At 36.8% G+C, this 23,523-nt stretch overlaps 1 long non-coding RNA gene across 1 annotated transcript in view; it reads left to right on the top strand.

Annotated features, from left to right (window-relative positions):
- LOC134761421 (uncharacterized) overlaps nt 1–14,944 on the top strand; it is an 85,148-nt gene extending 70,204 nt beyond the window's left edge. The window contains exons 2-3 of the long non-coding RNA XR_010140016.1: nt 2,307–2,439; nt 12,604–14,944. This is a non-coding gene — a long non-coding RNA (uncharacterized LOC134761421). The remainder of the gene's footprint in view (nt 1–2,306; nt 2,440–12,603) is intronic.
- Nucleotides 14,945–23,523: the final 8,579 nt, after the last annotated feature.

Below are 23,523 nucleotides of genomic sequence, written 5' to 3'. Positions count from 1 at the left end.
GTTGCAAAAGCATCAGTTTCCGGCATAACTTTGCACCATGTTGTTGGTGTTATCTGCTACTAGGTCATTTTCTCAACTACTGCTTATCCTCTGTTTTGCTGTCCTTTGTGGATCCATTCAGCTCATGCTAATTCTCTTATCTGTAGGAGGGAACAAGGCTTTTCTCTGGGATGTCATCTCCAAATGTTATTAGAGGCAGCTACTCAAAAGGGTCTAGAGTCCTCAGATCAACTTTGGAATCTCTAGAGGGCTGATTTTTATTTTATTATTATTTTTTTTACTTAATTCTCAGCTACCTGCCAAATATCAGTGGTATAATATCAACATCCCCAATACTTTCACCATTTGGAATGCCATCATGCCTCTGGGCCAAGTGATTCCCGGTGACAATTCCCTTTTTTCACCCTTCCTTATCCCATTAATTTCAATGAGAAGAAACATGATTGATATCTACCAAACTAAAAATTTCACCACAACCCCCCTACTCCTTCTAGGGAAGAGAGAGTATGCCCCCACAGGAATTTAACAATTTAATTATCTACCCTAGAGGTAAAACTTGATTATAACTTTGAAAGCTGAAGTTTTTCAAAAATATAACAAAAATATTAAGATCCAGTTAGCTTGAGCAATATATTGCAACACAGCAAGTGCTCAGGTCTATAATAAATAAAATATTAAACACTTCTTGTTTTCACACCTAAGCATCCATTGACAATGTGGTCTTATTATAACATTGGTCTTGCTCTTTAGATTGCAATTTTTTTAAAAAAGTTCAAGATAGAATAATGAATTGTTACCTAAAGTTTTTCGGAATGTTTGTGTCTTAAGGAATGGACCTTAGTATTTACATAGTTTTCTTATTTTTTTTGTTTTCACACCTATAAATTAGTGAGTTTGGCTTAACACAGTTATACAAATTAAAATAATTTTCCATGGCAAAGATGAATCACATGTTTCGTCAGCTGATTATCTGATTACAAATATTCTAAGGACGATTATATTATTAAAATGTTTCTCAATTCATTTTTAATATTTGAAAAGATATGAAAATCTGTGGGTATATTAATAACCTGATAAAAAGCTCAAGGTGTTTTTAAAGCGTTATTTCTCCATATGCTTCTGGTTTAAACTATATTTCATGAGACAGATTTTTACATTTGTTTCTTTTACGATGCCACATGCAAGCAAAACCTTTTTGATCCCTCTACTTTTTGTGTAAGTCAAATAGAGGCCAGATGCTCATGTGGACCAGTCTAGAGGTGTTAGTAGACACCTAGATCAGCAACTATGATATGTTATAAAAATCCCCTCGCCTCTCACCTCCAATTCTCTCATAGTTTGTAATTGCTCCAGAGTCCATCTTTAACACTCCATTAACTTTCTCCCTGAAATGCTCCCAGATAGCCCATTTACATGGGCTTTTCACTCTTATCTTTTCCAACCCCATGCTACCAGTGCCTCCTTCCTGTTATATTTTATTGGAATTTCTGAAGACACCCACAAATTGCCTCAGACCAAAAAATTGGTGGCTAAAGGACCACCAATATTCTATTTCTCCTCATAGAGACACTGAAGAGAAGTTCCTACAGTCTAACTGCTTTTCACTCTGAAATCTCAGTGGAGCAATTCTGGGGAATAACATTGTCTACATCTGTATTATGCAAATTGATAGATTATCCCAGACACCTAAATGTTGATGCTTGGTTGTGGGAAATGCACAGTAATGTGCAGTCACATGTATTAACAAACATCCTCAATGTGTGCAGAATCCTGATATATTATTTGAGCTAGGGTGGTAAAATCCATTCACACTGCTCTTCCCTTTGTTTATGTCCTGACTTGCTTTTGTTTGAATTATTGTAATAGCCAACTAACTGCTCCTCCTCCTACCATTTCATTGTTTCCTTCCAATGTTTCTTCCAAGTTGTTACCAGGATCATGTTAACACACAAACCTAAACATGTTGCTCCTCATGAAAATCCTTCAACTGACCCCTGTATCTACCATAGTTGTTTCCAATGTGCTGTGATTGAAATCCGGGGAGTAAGCACCCACTAAGGTTGCAAAAAAATAAGAAATTTTATATTCTTCTTAAGATACAGAAAATATAAGTATTTACTATTATTAAATATTTAGCTTTTGATTTGACATGACACATACGGCCCTACCTATTTCAACTTTCTCACCTCCTGCCTCATTTTGTTGTTTTCCCCACCCCTCTCCATTTTCCTGAATGACTAATATGAATTTACTACATCATTAAACACCTTCAACCTTTAACACAAGCTGTGCTTTTCTATCCACAGGTGAATTCTTACCTATGCTTCGGGAATCAGCTCAAGAAAACTTGTTCCCTAGTTAGCCTTACTAATCAGGCAAGAAGAGTTGATCATATTCTCCTTTAAGATACTGACATACCTTGGACTGACCTTTTATATGGTACTGAATACACTTTTTATTCAATTATTTTAATTGTTTATCATTATAGGGCAATTGCAAATTTATACTTCTTTTTGAGTTACTGGTTTAGTACTTTACGTATCTCTAAGAATTGTCCATTTCACTTTTGTGTTCATCAATATGAAAATGTTTAAACATTATTTTACCATATTTTAATATTGCTGCAGAAAATCTGTCTTCTTTACCATTTTTAATATTATTTGTTCATTTTCTCTTTTCTGCTGACTCAATTTTTACCAGAGATTTGTATATTTTTTTCCAGTTTTATTAAAGAACTAACTTTATGATTTGTTAAGATATTCTGTGCTAGGTTTGTTTTATGTTTTATTAGTTTCTACTCTGATTGCTACTACATATTTCCTTCTCTTCATAAATTTGTTCTGCTTTTCCCCTCACTTAATATTGTTGACGCTTAACTTGTAAAATTTCAAGGCTTCTTTTCTCGGTCTGTATATTGTCTTAATATTTTATTACCTGAATTGCACATGTTTTACAGGATATAATTTCATTACCATTCAGTTCTAAGTAGTTTCTAATTTCTGATAGGACTTTTTTTTCACTAACATATGGATAATTTAGTGTGTTTTTACATTTCTCAATAATAGGGTTTTTGGGGATTTTTAAGTTATCTTTTCTTATGGGTTAGAATGTGGTATATTCAATAGTGGTTATGAAATTTATTGAGCTGCTTTATTATTTTGTATGTGGTCATTGTTTGTAAATGTTCTAAATGTTGAAAAAAATCCATATACTCTGATTGCTGAGTGTAATCAAACTCCATGTTTTGTTGCTCAAATCTCCCATATTCTTACTGATTTACTATCTACTTGATCTATAAGTTAGTGAGTTAGTTATGTTAAAAACCTTACATACTGATAGAGATTTGATATTATTTTTAAGTGCTACTAATATTTATTTTATATAGAATAGAAATTGTATATAGAATTTTAAGTCTTTTATAACTTCCTGGTGAGTTGGTCCCTCTTCTAGCAACCATTTGTATCTCCAAAAATAACTATTTATCTTTGTTAGTAATACTATTCTCTGTTTTATGCCTTAAAGATAACTTTGACTGCTATTTATACAGCATATAAACCTGTTTTCATTAGCATTGCTTTTAATTTTTTTATTATTTAATTTTCAACCGTTCTGCATATTGTATCGCTTATAATCACATATAATAGGCTGGTCTCCTCGTTAGTATAAAATAGCCAGAATGTATTCCATTAAATTGCTATAACTAGTGATGCATTTTACTTAATTTTTCTTGTTGTTTTGTGTTTATAACTTCTACTGTTTGTGTGTTTCTTAATTTCTCTTATTTCTTGTTTAATTTTGGAAAAATGGCCACCTCTATTAGTGGTTCTTTCCACTAGTTTATAATTTATAGATTTTATTTATATTATTGTATTATTTATCATAGAAGCCCTAACACTCATATTTAACAATGTTTTAATAATTTCATGAGCCCAGAATTATCAAAGTACAATAGTTTCATCCTGGATTATTGACTTCAAGATTTTAGTTCTATATCATTTTTTAACTTCACAAATTAAATATTATTTTAGTTGTTTTACATAGTCAATGTTAGTTTAAATATAATTTTTCATACTATTTTAAATATATTTAACATTATTTTACCCACCATTTCTTCTTGCTTCTTGGAGCTTCCCCTTCTGAGTCCAATTTCCTTCTTCTTGAAGTACAACCTTTGTAAGCTATTTTAGGAAAGGCCTGTTGTAAACACTCTCAGTTGTATTTTTTTTAAATCTCTTCATTTATCTTTCATTCTTAGAAGATAGCTTGGAAAAACATTCTGGGTTGATGAACATTTTATCTCAGTAAAGATATTGTAATTTGATGACTAAATATTCTAATTAGAAAAAAAAGTATGCGAAGTAATACATATGTTAATTAGCTCAATTTAGCTATTCTACAATCCATACATATTTCAAACATCATGTGTACACCATAAACACATACTACTTTATCAATTTAAAATATTCGTTTTTTTAATTTTAAATATAGAGACATAATTTTCTGGCTCCTGGTTTCACTTGTTTCTGTAGAAAATCAGCAGCCAATTTGCCTTTCATCCTTTTGTATATACCAGTTTTCATTGGCTTCTTTTGAGATTTTATTTTTCACTTTGGTATTCTGTAATTTCACTATGATTTGCTAGTAAGGTTACTTTATATAATACTGAGGATTAATTGGGTTTCTGGAACCTGTGGATTATGTTATTCTCATATACTGAAAATCTCATACACTATTTTATAAAATGTTTTACTTCTCCCATTATTTATGTTATCTTCTCCTGGAACTCGAACTGGATATAATTTCATCCTTCTTTCCCAACTCAGAATTTATACAAAGTTCCCTAGTGAGTTTTGAAAGAATCATATTCCTTCTTCATATAGCCTGTCTTTATTTTTTATTAACATATTAAACATACTTACTTTCTATTTCTGATAGTTCTAATATTTACATTCTTTGCTGGTCTGCATAATTTTCCATTTACACTAATCTTACTCCAGTGGTTAGTCATTTATTGTGAGTTCATGTTTACCAAAGATTTATCCGGGTAAAATATAAGCTGGATTTAGAGATTTTTCTTTTAAGAAGGCAGGATTTGTTGACACCATTTATCAGGCCCACTTGAAGATAAACTTTTAGCTTTTGGTTTTTCATACTAAAAAAGTGGTTTTGATCCTAATTTTTTTAAAATAAAAGTGCACTTGTGGTTAGAAATTTCTACAGGAAACATTTTTCTAATCTACCCACAGTCAAGATTGAGGCATCCATCTTCACGTCTACTTTTTAAGAAATATAACCAATAGGCCAGGCACAGGGGCTCACGCCTATAATCCCAGCACTTTGGGAGGCCGAGGCAGGCAGATCACCAGGTCAGGAGATCGAGACCATCCTTGCTAACATGATGATACCCCACGTCTACTAAAAATATAAAAAATTAGCCGGAGGTGGTGGCAGGCGCCTATAGTCCCAACTACTCGGGAGGCTGAGGAAGGAGAATGGCGTGAACCCGGGAGGTGGAGCTTGCAGTGAGCGGAGATTGAGCCACTGCACACCAGCCTGGGTGACAGAGCAAGACTCCATCTTAAAAAAAAAATACAACCTATAAATGTGATTATCCAATCTTTCAACCCAGTAACGTCCAGGCCGTGTCTTTTGCACTGCTGCTTTCATGCCCTTTTTTTTTTTTTTCTTTTATTATTATTATTATTATTATCATTATTATACTTTAGGTTTTATGGTACATCTGCGCAATGTGCAGGTAAGTTACATATGTATACATGTGCCATGCTGGTGCGCTGCACCCACCAACTCGTCATCTAGCATTAGGTATATCTCCCAATGCTATCCCTCCCCCCTCCCCCCACCCCACAACAGTCCCCGAAGTGTGATGTTCCCCTTCCTGTGTCCATGTGTTCTCATTGTTCAATTCCCACCTATGAGTGAGAATATGCGGTGTTTGGTTTTTTGTTCTTGCGATAGTTTACTGAGAATGATGATTTCCAGTTTCATCCATGTCCCTACAAAGGACGTGAACTCATCATTTTTTATGGCTGCATAGTATTCCATGGTGTATATGTGCCACATTTTCTTAATCCAGTCTATCATTGTTGGACATTTGGGTTGGTTCCAAGTCTTTGCTATTGTGAATAATGCCGCAATAAACATACGTGTGCATGTGTCTTTATAGCAGCATGATTTATAGTCCTTTGGGTATATACCCAGTAATGGGATGGCTGGGTCGAATGGAATTTCTAGTTCTAGATCCCTGAGGAATCGCCACACTGACTTCCACAAGGGTTGAACTAGTTTACAGTCCCACCAACAGTGTAAAAGTGTTCCTATTTCTCCACATCCTCTCCAGCACCTGTTGTTTCCTGACTTTTTAATGATCGCCATTCTAACTGGTGTGAGATGGTATCTCACTGTGGTTTTGATTTGCATTTCTCTGATGGCCAGTGATGGTGAGCATTTTTTCATGTGTTTTTTGGCTGCATAAATGTCTTCTTTTGAGAAGTGTCTGTTCATGTCCTTCACCCACTTTTTGATGGGGTTGTTTGTTTTTTTCTTGTAAATTTGTTGGAGTTCATTGTAGATTCTGGATATTAGCCCTTTGTCAGATGAGTAGGTTGCGAAAATGTTCTCCCATTTTGTAGGTTGCCTGTTCACTCTGATGGTAGTTTCCTTTGCTGTGCAGAAGCTCTTTAGTTTAATTAGATCCCATTTGTCAATTTTGGCTTTTGTTGCCATTGCTTTTGGTGTTTTAGACATGAAGTCCTTGCCCATGCCTATGTCCTGAATGGTAATGCCTAGGTTTTCTTCTAGGGTTTTTATGGTTTTAGGTCTAACATTTAAGTCTTTAATCCATCCTGAATTGATTTTTGTATAAGGTGTAAGGAAGGGATCCAGTTTCAGCTTTCTACATATGGCTAGCCAGTTTTCCCAGCACCATTTATTAAATAGGGAATCCTTTCCCCATTTCTTGTTTTTGTCAGGTTTGTCAAAGATCAGATACTTGTAGATATGTGGCATTATTCCTGACGGCTCTGTTCTGTTCCATTGATCTATATCTCTGTTTTGGTAGCAGTACCATGCTGTTTTGGTTACTGTAGCCTTGTAGTATAGTTTGAAGTCAGGTAGTGTGATGCCTCCAGCTTTGTTCTTTTGGCTTAGGATTGACTTGGCGATGCGGGCTCTTTTTTGGTTCCATATGAACTTGAAAGTAGTTTTTTCCAATTCTGTGAAGAAAGTCATTGGTAGCTTGATGGGGATGGCATTGAATCTGTAAATTACCTTGGGAAGGATGGCCATTTTCATGATATTGATTCTTCCTACCCATGAGCATGGAATGTTCTTCCATTTGTTTGTATCCTCTTTTATTTCCTTGAGCAGTGGTTTGTAGTTCTCCTTGAATAGGTCTTTCACAACCCTTGTAAGTTGGATTCCTAGGTATTTTATTCTCTTTGAAGCAATTGTGAATGGGAGTTCACTCATGATTTGGCTCTCTGTTTGTCTGTTATTGATGTATAAGAATGCTTGTGATTTTTGCACATTGATTTTGTATCCTGAGACTTTGCTGAAGTTGCTTATCAGCTTAAGGAGATTTTGGGCTGAGACAATGGGGTTTTCTAGATATACTATCATGTCATCTGCAAACAAGGACAATTTGACTTCCTCTTTTCCTAATTGAATACCCTTGATTTCCTTCTCCTGCCTAATTGCCCTGGCCAGAACTTCCAACACTATGTTGAATAGAAGTGGCGAGAGAGGGCATCCCTGTCTTGTGCCAGTTTTCAAAGGGAATGCTTCCAGTTTTTGCCCATTCAGTACGATATTGGCTGTGGGTTTGTCATAAATAGCTCTTATTATTTTGAGATACGTCCCATCAATTCCTAATTTATTGAGAGTTTTTAGCATGAAGGGTTGTTGAATTTTGTCAAAGGCCTTTTCTGCATCTATTGAGATAATCATGTGGTTTTTGTCTTTGGTTCTGTTTATATGCTGGATTACATTTATTGATTTGCGTATATTGAACCAGCCTTGCATCCCAGGGATGAAGCCCACTTGATCATGATGGATAAGCTTTTTGATGTGTTGCTGGATTCTGTTTGCCAGTATCTTATTGAGGATTTTTGCATCAATGTTCATCAAGGATATTGGTCTAAAATTCTCTTTTTTTGTTGGGTCTCTGCCAGGCTTTGGTATCAGGATGATGCTGGCCTCATAAAATGAGTTAGGGAGGATTCCCTCTTTTTCTATTGATTGGAATAGTTTCAGAAGGAATGGTACCAGCTCCTCCTTGTACCTCTGGTAGAATTCGGCTGTGAACCCATCTGGTCCTGGACTTTTTTTGGTTGGTAGGCTATTGATTATTGCCACAATTTCAGCTGCTGTTATTGGTCTATTCAGAGATTCAACTTCTTCCTGGTTTAGTCTTGGGAGGGTGTATGTGTTGAGGAATTTATCCATTTCTTCTAGATTTTCTAGTTTATTTGCATAGAGGTGTTTGTAATATTCTCTGATGGTAGTTTGTATTTCTGTGGGATCGGTGGTGATATCCCCTTTATCATTTTTTATTGCATCTATTTGATTCTTCTCTCTTTTTTTCTTTATTAATCTTGCTAGCGGTCTATCAATTTTGTTGATCCTTTCAAAAAACCAGCTCCTGGATTCATTTATTTTTTGAAGGGTTTTTTGTGTCTCTATTTCCTTCAGTTCTGCTCTGATTTTAGTTATTTCTTGCCTTCTGCTAGCTTTTGAATGTGTTTGCTCTTGCTTTTCTAGTTCTTTTCATTGTGATGTTAGGGTGTCAATTTTGGATCTTTCCTGCTTTCTCTTGTGGGCATTTAGTGCTATAAATTTCCCTCTACACACTGCTTTGAATGCATCCCAGAGATTCTGGTATGTTGTGTCTTGGTTCTCGTTGGTTTCAAAGAACATCTTTATTTCTGCCTTCATTTTGTTATGTACCCAGTAGTCATTCAGGAGCAGGTTGTTCAGTTTCCACGTAGTTGAGTGGTTTTGAGTGAGATTCTTAATCCTGAGTTCTAGCTTGATTGCACTGTGATCTGAGAGACAGTTTGTTACAATTTCTGTTCTTTTACATTTATTGAGGAGAGCTTTACTTCCAAGTATATGGTCAATTTTGGAATAGGTGTGGTGTGGTGCTGAAAAAAATGTATATTCTGTTGATTTGGGGTGGAGAGTTCTGTAGATGTCTATTAGGTCTGCTTGGTGCAGAGCTCAGTTCAATTCCTGGGTATCCTTGTTGACTTTCTGTCTCGTTGATCTGTCTAATGTTGACAGTGGGGTGTTAAATTCTCCCATTATTAATGTGTGGGAGTCTAAGTCTCTTTGTAGGTCACTCAGGACTTGCTTTATGAATCTGGGTGCTCCTGTATTGGGTGCATATATATTTAGGATAGTTAGCTCTTCTTGTTGAATTAATCCCTTTACCATTATGTAATGGCCTTCTTTGTCTCTTTTGATCTTTGTTGGTTTAAAGTCTGTTTTATCAGAGACTAGGATTGCAACCCCTGCCTTTTTTTGTTTTCCATTTGCTTGGTAGATCTTCCTCCATCCTTTTATTTTGAGCCTATGTGTGTCTCTGCACGTGAGATGGGTTTCCTGAATACAGCACACTGATGGGTCTTGAGTCTTTATCCAATTTGCCAGTCTGTGTCTTTTAATTGGAGCATTTAATCCATTTACATTTAAAGTTAATATTGTTATGTGTGAATCTGATCCTGTCATTATGATGTTAGCTGGATATTTTTCTCGTTAGTTGATGCAGTCTCTTCCTAGTCTCGATGGTCTTTACATTTCGGTATGATTTTGCAGTGGCTGGTACCGGTTGTGCCTTTCCATGTTTAGCACTTCCTTCAGGAGCTCTTTTAGGGCAGGCCTGGTGGTGACAAAATCCCTCAGCATTTGCTTGTCTGTAAAGTATTTTATTTCTCCTTCACTTATGAAGCTTAGTTTGGCAGGATATGAAATTCTGGGTTGAAAATTCTTTTCTTTAAGAATGTTGAATATTGGCCCCCACTCTCTTCTGGCTTGTAGGGTTTCTGCCAAGAGATCCGCTGTTAGTCTGATGGGCTTCCCTTTGATGGTAACCCGACCTTTCTCTCTGGCTGCCCTTAACATTTTTTCCTTCATTTCAACTTTGGTGAATCTGACAATTATGTGTCTTGGAGTTGCTCTTCTCGAGGAGTATCTTTGTGGCGTTCTCTGTATTTCCTGAATCTGAATGTTGGCCTGCCTTGCTAGATTGGGGAAGTTCTCCTGGATAATATCCTGCAGAGTGTTTTCCAACTTGTTTCCATTCTCCCCGTCACTTTCAGGTACACCAATCAGACGTAGATTTGGTCTTTTCACATAGTCCCACATTTCTTGGAGGCTTTGCTCGTTTCTTTTTATTCTTTTTTCTCTAAACTTCCCTTCTCGCTTCATTTCATTCATTTCATCTTCCAGGGCTGATACCCTTTCTTCCATTTGATCGCATCGGCTCCTGAGGCTTCTGCATTCTTCACGTAGTTCTCGAGCCTTGGTTTTCAGCTCCATCAGCTCCTTTAAGCACTTCTCTGTATTGGTTATTCTAGTTATACATTCTTCTAAATTTTTTTCAAAGTTTTCAACTTCTTTGCCTTTGGTTTGAATATCCTCCCGTAGCTCGGAGTAATTTGATCGTCTGAAGCCTTCGTCTCTCAGGTCGTCGAAGTCATTCTCCGTCCAGCTTTGTTCCGTTGCTGGTGAGGAACTGCGTTCCTTTGGAGGAGGAGAGGTACTCTGGGTTTTAGAGTTTCCAGTTTTTCTGCTCTGTTTTTTCCCCATCTTTGTGGTTTTATCTACTTTTGGTCTTTGATGATGGTGATGCACAGATGGGTTTTTGGTGTGGATGTCCTTTCTGTTAGTTTTCCTTCTAACAGACAGAACCCTCAGCTGCAGGTCTGTTGGAGTACCTGGCCGGCCATGTGAGGTGTCAGTCTGCCCCTGCTGGGGGGTGCCTCCCAGTTAGGCTGCTCAGGGGTCAGGGGTCAGGGACCCACTTGAGGAGGCAGTCAGCCGGTTCTCAGATCTCCAGCTGCATGCTGGGAGAACCACTGCTCTCCTCACAGCTGTCAGACAGAGACATTTAAGTCTGCAGAGGTTACTGCTGTCTTTTTGTTTGTCTGTGCCCTGCCCCCAGAGGTGGAGCCTACAGAGGCAGGCAGGCCTCCTTGAGCTGTGGTGGGCTCCACCCAGTTCAAGCTTCCAGGCTGCTTTGTTTACCTAAGCGAGCCTGGGCAATGGCGGGCACCCCTCCCCCAGCCTCGCTGCCGACTTGCTGTTTGATCTCAGACTGCTGTGCTAGCAATCAGCGAGACTCCGTGGGCGTAGGACCCTCTGAGCCAGGTGCGGGCTATACTCTCCTGGGGCACCGGTTCCTAAGCCCGTCGGAAAAGCACAGTATTCGGGTGGGAGTGGCCCGATTTTCCAGGTGCTGTCTGTCACCCCTGGAAGGGGAACTCCCTGACCCCTTGCGCTTCCCGAGTGAGGCAATGCCTCGCCCCAGCTTCGGCTGGCGCACAGTGCGCTCACCCACTGACCTGCGCCCACTGTCTGGCACTCCCTAGTGAGATGAACACGGTACCTCAGACGGAAAAGCAGAAATCACCCGTCTTGTGCGTCGCTTGTGCTGGGAGCTGTAGACCGGAGCTGTTCCTATTCGGCCATCTTGGCTCCTCCCGCTTTCATGCCCTTTAAATCATCATTAGGCCACCAGATATAAACCAACACTCCCCCAAACAATGTCAATCCAGTGTTTATCTGCCACTCTAGATTTTCACTTTCTTGACATTCCGATCATTTCTTGTTGTTTCCACCAATTTCTATAATTTCTTTCATTTTTTTTCCAGTTCTCTTTGGTCAGAGGAATTTCTTTATGTTCCACAAACACAGTCATGTCATATTATATGTGGTGTTCATATTATAAAAAGTATTTAATCAAGAGTTTCTTCTCTAAATATCTAGCTCATTATATTGGCATAGATGTCATTGTAGACTTTCTCATGCTTCTTTCTGCTTTCCTTAAAAAAGGCTTAAGTATCCTTATACACAGATTGAAAATTCTGTTTGACACTGTTCCTTCTCTGTACCTATATTACTTAGTGCTTCCCTTTTTTTTGTAATAATCAAACTTTTTATAACTCTGAATTTAAGGTTGATCCTGACACATAATAAACAATGCAGAATTTTTCATGAGCTGCTAGAACAGGTGACCATTTCATCTGAGTTTCCCAGAGCAAAGCCAACATATGCTCTCTCTCCTTCAATCTTCTTCATTGCCAAAATTGTGTTAAACTTATGCTTATCTTCTTAATAACATGCTTAACATAGTAAATGATCACAATAGATGGTATATTAATAATTTCCTTTTATTTTTACAACTTTTTTGCCATCTAGAGAAAGTGTCTCAATTTTCTCACTAATGGGGGAGCCATCGGTATTTGGCTATTCTTGCATTGCTATAAAGAAATACCTCTATTCTTTCTATTTTGTAAAGAAAAGAGCTTTTTAATTTGTAAAGAAAAGAGGTTTAATTGGCTAAAAGTTCTGCATGCTTTACAGGAACCCTGGCGATGGCATCTGCTTGGCTTCTAGGGAGGCCTTGGGAAGTTTACAATCATGGTGAAAAGTGAAGCGGGAGCAGGCACTTCACATGGTGAAAGCAGGAGCAAGACACAATGAAATGGTGGAAGTGCCAAACACTTTAAAATGACCAGATCTCACAAGAACTCACTATCACAAAGACAGCACCAAGCCATGAGGGATCTGCCCCCATGATCTGAACACCTCCCATTGGACCCCACCTACAGCACTGGGGATTACAGTTCAACATGAAATTTGGGCAGGGACAAATATCCAAACTATCCCACCATCTAAAACATATGGAGACTATATCAGTCAGGGTTGGGTCTGGAAAACAGAAGCTGCACTAGGATTTACTGAGTAAGAGAAATGTAACTCTAAGAATTAAAGGCTTACACAACCATGGAGGCTGGAGGAGTAAAAATTAGGAAGGCTGTTTTAAGGAAAAATGAATGCACAAGTATCCCTCAAAAAAAACTGCCAGTGATGGTCTTAGCACAGAAATGAACAATTCTCAATTTCTAAAACACAGAAATGAACAATTCTCAGGTAGAAGAATTGAACCAGTTTTCAGCCAGAACCACTGAAAACAACAATTGATGATCCCGTATGCCAGAAATATTGAAACAAATAATTTTCCTGAGGAAGCTTAGCAGCTTCTTGCAAACTCCGTATCTATTGTTGCCAGTGTTCCAACCTGCAGCAGCCAGGTTTTTCTTCTCTTTCGTCTTCTAAACTTTATGCAAAGCCCACTCATTGCTGAAATCCAACCATATCCTTCTGGTAATGGAGTCTGAAAAATGTAGTTTCCATGCTTTATGCCCTTTAGATACAGAACAAAGCTTAGCAGAGAGAGGATAATAGTGAGTATCATCAGAGAATATTCTACAAGGAGACACATTGACTCTGCACATACAGGGCATGCCAGTTACAATATACCACTACTTGCAATTTTTCTAATTTGTGTCCACAGTGCAAAATATACTTCATGTAGTGAATACTGCAGTGCTCTGCCCAGATCCTTCATTGGATTTGATGTACTGGTGCACGGTTATCAGCCTCTCCGGCAATTGCCCTCAGCGATAGATTCTTCCCTGTCCAAGTTTAAGCCACCTTCATAGGGAGCTTTCTATATCTAACTACCTGATGGAGAGATACAAAGACTCAGTGACCCTGCCTCAACCTGTGATACTTTGGCCATCTGTGCAGGATTTTCTGAGGCCAAAGTTTCTATCACAGTGTGAGTCAGCTTCTCCCTCTGCCCAACTCTGCCTTCCTCACATCCTAGAGGTGTATCTTCCTTGAGCACTCCCAGCTACACATTCTGCTTCCAGCTTTTTATCCAAGTCTCTTTCTAGAAAACCCAACCTAAAGTATGTGCTACAAACTTTAATTGGATTGCAACAAAGTTTGTCATGTTGAAAAAATAGAAGTACAATTATAAAAGTGAGAGTATATAATTGGAAAGGTAATTTAGTAAATGCGTACTGATGGCACAAAAGTGATTATATATCCAAATGGAAGTAATTTCATGCATATTGCTAAAATTGCTTTCAATAAACTGTAAGTACCTAGGAATTTTTTGGAGGAGCTATTTTTAGGTAACTTTTCTTTTTCCAGTCAGTGTAAGTTGCTTACTATAAGTATTTACAACTCATTTCTGAGAAATTGTTAGCATGTTTGCTACAGCTTCTTATACCTCTACCAATTTAGTGCTCAGTCATATATGTGTGTGTGTGTACATATGTATATATAGTGTATACACATATATACACACACATATATCTTATTATATGGAAAGGTTTCCATGAGTTATCCATAACCTACAAATCTACATTGAGATATGTCATCAAATTCACCAATGTTAAAGTAGCAGCCAGTTATCAAGCATTTTGTTAGGTGGAAATAAATATATGTATATCCTGGTTTGCTTGGCACAGTCCAAATAAGAGTCAGTTAGTAACTGTTAATTACTTTTGTGCCTCCCTCTTTATTCTGATGTCCATCCTGGTTTGAAAGATGTATCATATTTTCTCTCTAAGTAGATGGCATAATTTTTATTCTCTGAGAATTAACTGGGAAGGCGCGACACAACAAATACTGAGTACACTCATTAGTGTGGATTTTTAAATTATGGTCCTTACCCTGGAGAAACTCACCCAACAACAGCACTCATTCTCCCCACACCCCGTACATGTAAAAATCATGGCAAAAATATGTGAGTTAAGTTTTCTTGTTATGTCTCCTATTTAAGTGTCTTTGGTTCCAAAAAAAGAAACTAACTCAGGCTGTTTTTAAATAAATAAATAAATGGAATTTACTGTATATGAGTTATTTCAAGAGTCAAAGATAGGGCATGATGCGGTGGGTCCTGCCTATAATACCAGCACTTTTGGAGGCTGAGGTGGGCGGATCACTTGAATCTAGGAATTTGAGGCCAGCCTGCCCAACATGGCAAAACCCCATCTCTACAAAATTTTTTTAAAAATTAGCATGGCATAGTGGTGCACACCTGTAGTCCCAGCTTCTCTATTCAGGAAACTGAGGTGGGAGGATGGCTTGAGCCTGGGAGGTGGAGGTTGCAGTGAGCTGTAATCATGCCAAGGCACTCAAGCCTGGACAACACAGCAAGACCCTGTCTAAAAAAATCGAAAAAGAAAAACAGAAAACAAAGGTAGGCCACAGAAAGAATAGGAATCAGTTCAACTCTGAAGATCTGTTAATAATGTAACGGGAATAAGTGAAACATCAGCAGGATGATCCAGCTCCCATGGTGTTTATTTTTCATGTATTAGACTATCATTGGTAATGTTCCTACCCCTTGACCAAGACAGGACCTTAAAGAAAATTGATTAAATTTGAATTTAAAGCTTCTCATTTATGCTCTGGCAGTTTTTCTGACAACTGGAAGGCACATATGATAACCAGAGCTCCAGTAGTTATTGTGGACCCTGAGCTGACATAATAAAATAAATGGAGTAAAAACAGAAAACAAGCTCTTGGTAATGATGAACCGACCATCACCACACCAGCCTCCGCCATACTACCTATGGACTATACATGAGAAGAAACTAAGTATATAGACAGATATATAATTTGCTTAAGACATTGTTATTTTGCATTTTCTTTTACAGGCAGCCAAATTTTACTCATTTGATATGTTGGAAAGGAGATCTTGAAGCAAAGAAGATGTAAAGAAAAACTTGTGTTTGCCCACTTGTGTTCTCAACAAGAGTTATAATATTAGATAGATCAAATTTTAAAAAGAAAGAGACAGGGAGAGAAAGAAAAAGGGAAGGAAGGAAAGGAGGGAAGATGAGTGGGAGGGAAGAAAGGAGGAAGGGAGGGAGAGATGGGGAGAAGAGAGAGAAAGGGAGAAAATACAATGAAATGTTTTTGGTAGCATAATGACTCTAAGTTCAAAAAATAAAGAGGGAAAAGGGAGTACTTCCATAAAAAAAAAGTTAGGATTCAGAGTTTAAGCAGCAACTGTGAAAGAATATATGTCAGAGATGTAGCTATGCCTTCATTTTCATGTGCCATTTTTGAGGTGAATAATTGTACATTCTTCTACTTTGAAAACACCTCCTGTGTCAAAAAATTTAAATTAAAAGAACAAATGTTTACATTGATAGATTGCTAGAAGTTAATTTATAGAGAGCCAAAATATTAATTTTAAGAAAAATGAAGTGTAGTGCCACAGTATTAATTTCCAGGGATGCCTGGGGACAGCTGTTTCAAACTGTTAAATTTAGTGGCTTAGCAAGTATTGTAAGAAGACAAATACCGTTCAAAAAAATCAGACGCTCCAAAGCAGGCAAAGACAGACTCATAAAATTCATATTCGGTTATCTACAGAGAATCCCCATCTAAAAATAAATTATGTCTGTGTTTTTAAGTGTCCAATAATATAGAAATCTTCCTGGTCTTAAAAGTCAACAATTACATCATTGTAAACCCAGACTTTAAATTTTTGATGTCTGTGAGCTGTCAACTGACACAGATGTCCAGGAGATGCCACAGAGTACAGTTTATGACCCTACCTGCTACAGCTTTAGGTGGTCAGACAACCATAAAACTGCAACTGGTACACAGCCCATGTTCTGAAGCTTTCTGATGAGATTAAATAATTGCATAATGAAAAGAGCAGGGCAATCATGTGTGCCCTCTCCCCACTGCACACTTCTTACCCATGCCACAAACCTACCTTAACCAACCTTTCCCCAAACAAGCAAATGCACTCAGCTATAACTGATCTAGTCACAGGTCCAGGAAAGCCTCCTTGTCCCTAAGGGAAGACTAAAATAATCAAAAGCCTCTTCTCCAATTCTCTGTGCATGATTACCCAGAGACAGCATCTCACAGTCCTTGATACCTAGTTAAACCCGTGTAGATACACTGTTGAGTTTTCAAAAAAGTGAAAACAAATCTCCAGAATCCAAACTCACAGGAGCTGAAAATGATACTGGTGCATTCTCACTGCTACTTCACCTAGTTTGGGAACTTTTGCTAAGTTCAGTAACATAAAATGAACTCACACGTTCAGAAAATGAGGTTTGGATTCATACAAACTTAGAAGTTGGGGTTCTCAACAATCTATATCCTCAGGCAAAGAGGGAACTAAATATTTAAAAGTCACCATCAGTGACTTAAGATTACAAGGAAGCATGTCTTGAACTGGCTTTGGAAAACATCTCATTTGAGAATTCAGAATATCAGGTCTGCATTCCTGTGGTTTGCAACTGTGGATTTATAAAAGCTGTGATATATTACCCAAAAAGAGAAGTTAACATAAAAAGCTGGCAGCAATAAAGTCTATCCTTTGGAAAAGTGTGAACATAAAGAGCATCAATGGATTTCCACAAATATCTATATTTATTGATGCAAATCAATAGGTACAAAATACATAAGTAAATAAGGAATAGAGAATCAGCAGACAAAATAAGCATTAGAAGTTGTCCACAGATAATGAAATAATCACATGCAAAATAAAGAGATAGAAATAAAGTATTTAACAGCACAAACTCTGCAGTCATATGACCTAACTTCGAATCTTGTATGACTAACTTTATGACAGTAGAAAAGTTTTCTGTGCCTTCATTTCCTTATTAATAAAAGAAGTTGATATGAGTTAACATGTATATGGTGCTAAAATGCCTATGACATGTTAATTTCTATATAAGTATTAGGAACTACCATTAATAATAATTTTAATGAAATTGAGTTAAAAAATCATAAAAAATACTATAAAAGTAGACTAAATAAATTTTAACCCAATACAGCTTCAATGAATTGACCTGCTAAATATTTTGAGAAAAGTTCCCTCCCTGAAGGATATTGGTCTATAATTTTCATTTCATGTATATTTGTTAGGTTTTGTTATCAGGGTTATACTGCCCTCATAAAGCAAATAAGAAAGTGTTTCTTCCTCCTCTATTTCTGAAAGAGTTTGTGTGAGAATAGTATTATTTCTCTCCTTAAATAGTTGATAGAATTTGTGGCTGAAGTCATCTAGGCTGTGATTTACTTTATGGGGGAAGTTTTGAATAACAAATTCAATTAATATGTAAATATATAATATAGAAATATATACTTATATTTTGTGTTTTATCTTCTGTCAGTGTTAATAAGCAGTTTTTATAAATTTTTTTATTTTCTGAGTTGTCAAATTTGTTGGTAAAATGTTGTTCATAATATTATTATTCTTGTGACACTTGTAAGATCTATAATACTATACTATCTTTCATTACTGATATTACTAATTTTTTTCTTGATCAGTCTTTATAGATTTATTAATATTTTTAAAAATCAATTTTCGGCTTTGTCGCTTTTCTCTATAGTTTTAAAGTTTCTAGTTTATTAATACCTTCTCTCATGTTTATTATTTCTTTCATTTTATTACTTTGGTTTAATTTACTCTTTCTTTACTAGTTTTTTAATGTAGAAAATAAGGTCATGAATTTCAATTTATTTCCTCCTTTCTACATAAGCATTTTCAGCTCTACATTTGACTCTAAGAGTTTTTATCTACTATAATTGTAACATATAGGTTATCTTAGGATTGGTATTGTTGACTGTTTTTATCTTGAGTACGGGTCACATTTTTCTTCTCATGCTTACTGATTTATACAACAGGACATCATAAATGACACTGTAGAGCTTCTGAATTGCTATGTTTGTCTGAAGAATGCCAATTTATATTTCAAGCAGGCAGTCTGGCTGGGCTCAAATTCTGAATTATTTAAGATTTTAGATTCTGCTTTCTCCAACCCAGGTCCCCTGTGGCCCAAACATGACATTAGTAATTAGCAAGAAGTTTGTGAAATTTGAGAGATTCTCAAATTTCTCATTCCTCTGTGGTTCCTTCCTAGGGAAATCCCTTCCTTTCTCAAGTTTCTTTTGAATTTTATGACTTCTTTGCTCACAAATCTTACCTACTGTACTTTGTCTTTCGTAGACTGCTCTTTAATTTGATAAAGCTCTGGTAAATTATTTTCTCTTAGAGAGTTCTTAGAGGCTTCTGTTGTGGAGAACATTTTGGGTATATTTCAAAACAGTTACTTGTCCGACCAGAAACACAAGGTGATTGTTTGGTCTAATTTTCGTCACTTCCTGGGGCTTTCAAAGAGCTGTGGGGTTTGTTTATTTTTTCAAAATAAATATGAGTTTTGTCCAGGAAGGTCATTCCAGGGAAGCTTGTTCTAAACAAACTCTTTTTCCAGAATCTAGAACTTATACATTGAAATTAAAAATGAAATTGACCAGTTCTTTAGACATACAGTCCTCTGACTGTCTTTTTTTTCATTAGCAAATTGAACCCAAAGAAAGAGAAAGGTGATAGAATATAGATTAGAAGAAACAATCCACAGCAATAGAAATGATAAAGGAGTATATAACAATAGCAAGGATGAAAAAGCTTTGCATGCAGCATGGTTCTGGGTACTAGTCTACTGAAGTTGACAAGAATCTTGAATTTAAATCAAACAAATAAATGATAATCAAAACAAAACAAAAACTATAAGCATCACTGAGCAGACAAAAAATAAGTATTTTAAGGGCTGGATACTTAGAAAAGGAGAGAAGTAAGAAAGGAGAGTATAGGTATCAACTCACTTTCATCATTGATCTTAGATTTTTATAGCTTTAGAGGCTCCACACAAGAAACCAAGCTCCTGGACCTTGTGAAGTGGGACCTCTAATAGAAAATACTCCACTGGTAGCTAGATCCAAAAAGGGTCTCTCCCTCATTATAAAATTCACCTATAATCTACAACTACTCTCTCCATTCCCTACTGTGGATCTGCAAAGAAAATCAATCCTCTCAAATCTCAGCAGTGAATTTAAAGGGATAAAGCAGTTTCAGAATGCTTGGGCATATGTTGGCCCTCCAAAACCTGATTGTTTTCAGAAGTTACCATTCATCAGTATTACGTGGAGATCTTATTAAAGCAGTTTGCAGAGACCTACTGCAAAGGTACTGATTCAGTAGATCTAGGTAGGTTCTGAAAATTTGCATTTCTAAAAATTGCCAGATAATGTTAATATTGCTGGTTCAGAAACAGACTTTGAAAATCACTACTTTAGGTATTTCAGCCAAAGTGTATATCATCTTGCACAAACATTCCCAAGCTTGAAGTTAATTGACTGACCTAGACAGGCAGTGCCTTCAAATAACTTGAAGAAACAAACACTAAACCTCCTTAGAGCAGAAACGACAGAATAACAAATGCAAAGCAAAAGAAGAAAGAGGAAGAGGAGAGGGAGGGGGAAAAGGAAGCAGAAGAGGAGGTGGGAGACAGAAAAGCAGAATATTTAAAGTAACAGTTGCTGAGAATTTTGCAAATTGAATGACAAAATTAATTTTGCAAAACAAATATAAAGATCATGGTCCTGTTTTCCAAAATCAGGTTTTAACACATAATAGAATAAATGTCCAGTAATTTTTTTTTTTTTTTGAGATGGAGTTTCACTCTTGTTGCCCTGGTTGGAGTGGAATGGCACTATCTTGGCTCACCGCAACCTCTGCCTCCTGGGTTCAAGCGATTCTCCTGCCTCAGCCTCCTGAATAGCTGGGAATACAGGTGTGCGCCACCAGGCCTGGCTGATTTTGCATTTTTATTAGAGACAGGGTTTCTCCATATTGGTCAGGCTGGTCTCAAACTCCCAATCTCGGGTGATCCACCCACCTCGGCCTCCCAAAGTGCTGGGATTACAGGAGTGAGTCACCATGCCTGGCAGAAGTCCAGTAAATTTTATTGTATGAATGGGTGAATGGAAATGAAAAACAACTGAAATAGAGATATACAGGAATGGAAATGAAAAACAACTGAAATAGAGATATACAGAGGGTGAACAGAAGCAAAGCTTTATAAAATAAGATATTTTTAAATTTTATTTTTATGCATTTAAATAACATTTGCCTTTAAAAAATGAAAATAGAATGCTCACAGGACACCAAGGAGGATAGATACCAAAAAGGAAAGATACCACCAAGCCATATCATATACAAACTGCATATGAAGATCATATGAGTTTGAAAACAAAGAGAAAATCTTGAATCCAGAAGGTATAAAAACATCTTAAAGATAGAGGAATAATTATTAGAATTACATTACACTTCACATCACAAAGCATGCAAGCAAGAAGAGAGTGGAATGTTTGTTTCATTTGGATGCTGTCTAATTTTTAAAATTTAAATCCAAGGTTCTCCAATATTTGAAGTGTTGAATGAAGAACAAAAGAAAAACATGATCCTCAAATTCTGTATTCACCAAAATTATTCTTCAAAAGTGAAAGAAAAATAAAGATTTTCTCAAACAATAATGAATTTATCTCCGGTAGACCTTCCTGTAATAAATGTTATAAGATACTCTTCAGAGAGTAGAAAAAAATGGTGGTGAGAAACTCAGATCTATCTAAATAAAGGAAAAGTGTCAGAGAAGGACTAAAGAAAGTAAAATAAATATTTTATTTGTATTACTCTTAATTGACACAGATAACAAGTGTGCACCCTACCACGCTGCTGCTGCTGCTGCTGCTGCTGGAACATGCAGACGAGGATGGGACCCACTGTCACCACACCACAAAACACTTTGCCTGACACCACCCATCAGAGTCCAGAAATGAAACCAGTCAGCTGAATCCATCTTATACCACATTCAAACCCTCATGGTCATCAAATAGGATAATAGAAAAAAAAAGTTCCAAAGGTCAGCACCTTCAAAGACTGAAGGAACATCAGCTCACAAAGATGAGAAACAACCAGTACAAGGACCCTGACAACTCAGAAAGCCAGAGTGTCTTCTTTCATCCAAATGACCACACTACCTCTCCAACAAGAGTTCTGAACCAGCCTGAGATGGCTGAAATGACAGAAACAGAATTCAGAATATGGATAGGAATGAAGATTATTTGATGTAGGAATATGTTGAAATGCAATCCAAGGAATGTAAGAATCACAATAAAATAGTGCAGGAGCTGACAAACAAAATAGCCAAAATAGAAAAGAATATAACCTACCAGATAGAGCTAAAAAAGACACTGCAAGAATTTCATAATGCAATCACAAGTATTAATAGCAGAATAGACCAAGTGGGGAAAAAATCACAGAGTTTGAAGACTGGCTTTCTAAAATAAGATAGTCAGACAAGAAAAGAGAAAAAAGAATCAAAAGGAATGGACAAAACCTCTGAGAAATATGGAATTATGTAAAGAGATTTAATCTATGACTCATTGGTGTTCCTGAAAGAGAATAAGAGAATGGAACCAACTTGGAAAACATATCTCAGGATATCATCCATGAGAACTTTCTCAACATATCTAGAGAGGCCAACATTCAAATTCAAGAAAGGCAGAGAACCCCAGTAAGACACTTTGCAAGAAGATTATTCCCAAGACACATAATCATCAGATTCTCCAAGGTCAAAATGAAAGAAAAAATGTTAAAGGCAGCTAGAGAGAAAGGCCAGGTCACCAAAAAGGGAAGGCCATCAGACCAACAGTGGACCTCTCAGCAGAAACCCTACAATCAGAAGAGATTGGGGGCCAATACATAACATTTTAAAGAAAATAAATTCCAACCAAGAATTTCATATCCAGCCAAACTAAGCTTCATAAGCAAAGGAGATAAATGATCCTTTTCAGACAAGCAAATCCTGAGGGAATTTATTAACAACAAACCTACCTTACAAGAGCTCTTGAGAGAAGCACCAAATATGGAAAGAAAAGACCATTACCAGCCGCTATAAAAACAAACTGAAGTACACAGTCCAATGACACTATAAAGCAACCATCTAAAGAAGTATGCAAAATAACCAGATAACATCAGGATGACAGGATCAAATCCACACATATCAATAATAACCTTGAATGTAAGTGGACTAAAATGCTCCAATTAAAAGGTATAAGGGCAAGATAAATAAAGAACCAAGACCCATTGATATGGGTCAAAAATCCCATCTCACATACAATGACAACCATAGGCTCAAAATAAAGGGATGGAGAAAAACCTACCGAGCAAATAGAAAACAGAGAAATGCAGGGGTTGCAATTCCAGCTTCAGACAAAATAGACTTTAAATCAGCAAAGATCAAAAAAGACAAAGAAGGGGATTATATAATGGTAACGAGTTCAATTCAACAAGAAAACCTAACTATCCCAAATATATATCCATCCAAAATAGTAGCACCCAGATTCATAAAGCAAGTTCTTAGAGACCTTGAAATAGACTTAGACTCCCACACAATAATAGTGGTAGACAAAGATATTCAGGATCTGAAATCAGTACCAGATCAAATGGACATGATAGACATCTACAGAGCTCTCCATCCCAAAACAACAGGTTATTCATTCTCCTCATTGCCAAATGGAACATAATCTAAAATAAATCACAAAATCAGG

The sequence above is a fragment of the Pongo abelii genome, chromosome 4 (genome assembly GCF_028885655.2).
Source record: "Pongo abelii isolate AG06213 chromosome 4, NHGRI_mPonAbe1-v2.0_pri, whole genome shotgun sequence".
Taxonomy (NCBI): Eukaryota; Metazoa; Chordata; class Mammalia; order Primates; family Hominidae; genus Pongo; species Pongo abelii.
The sequence above is the reverse complement of the archived record's forward strand: the minus strand, read 5'-3'. Positions and strand labels throughout refer to the sequence as shown.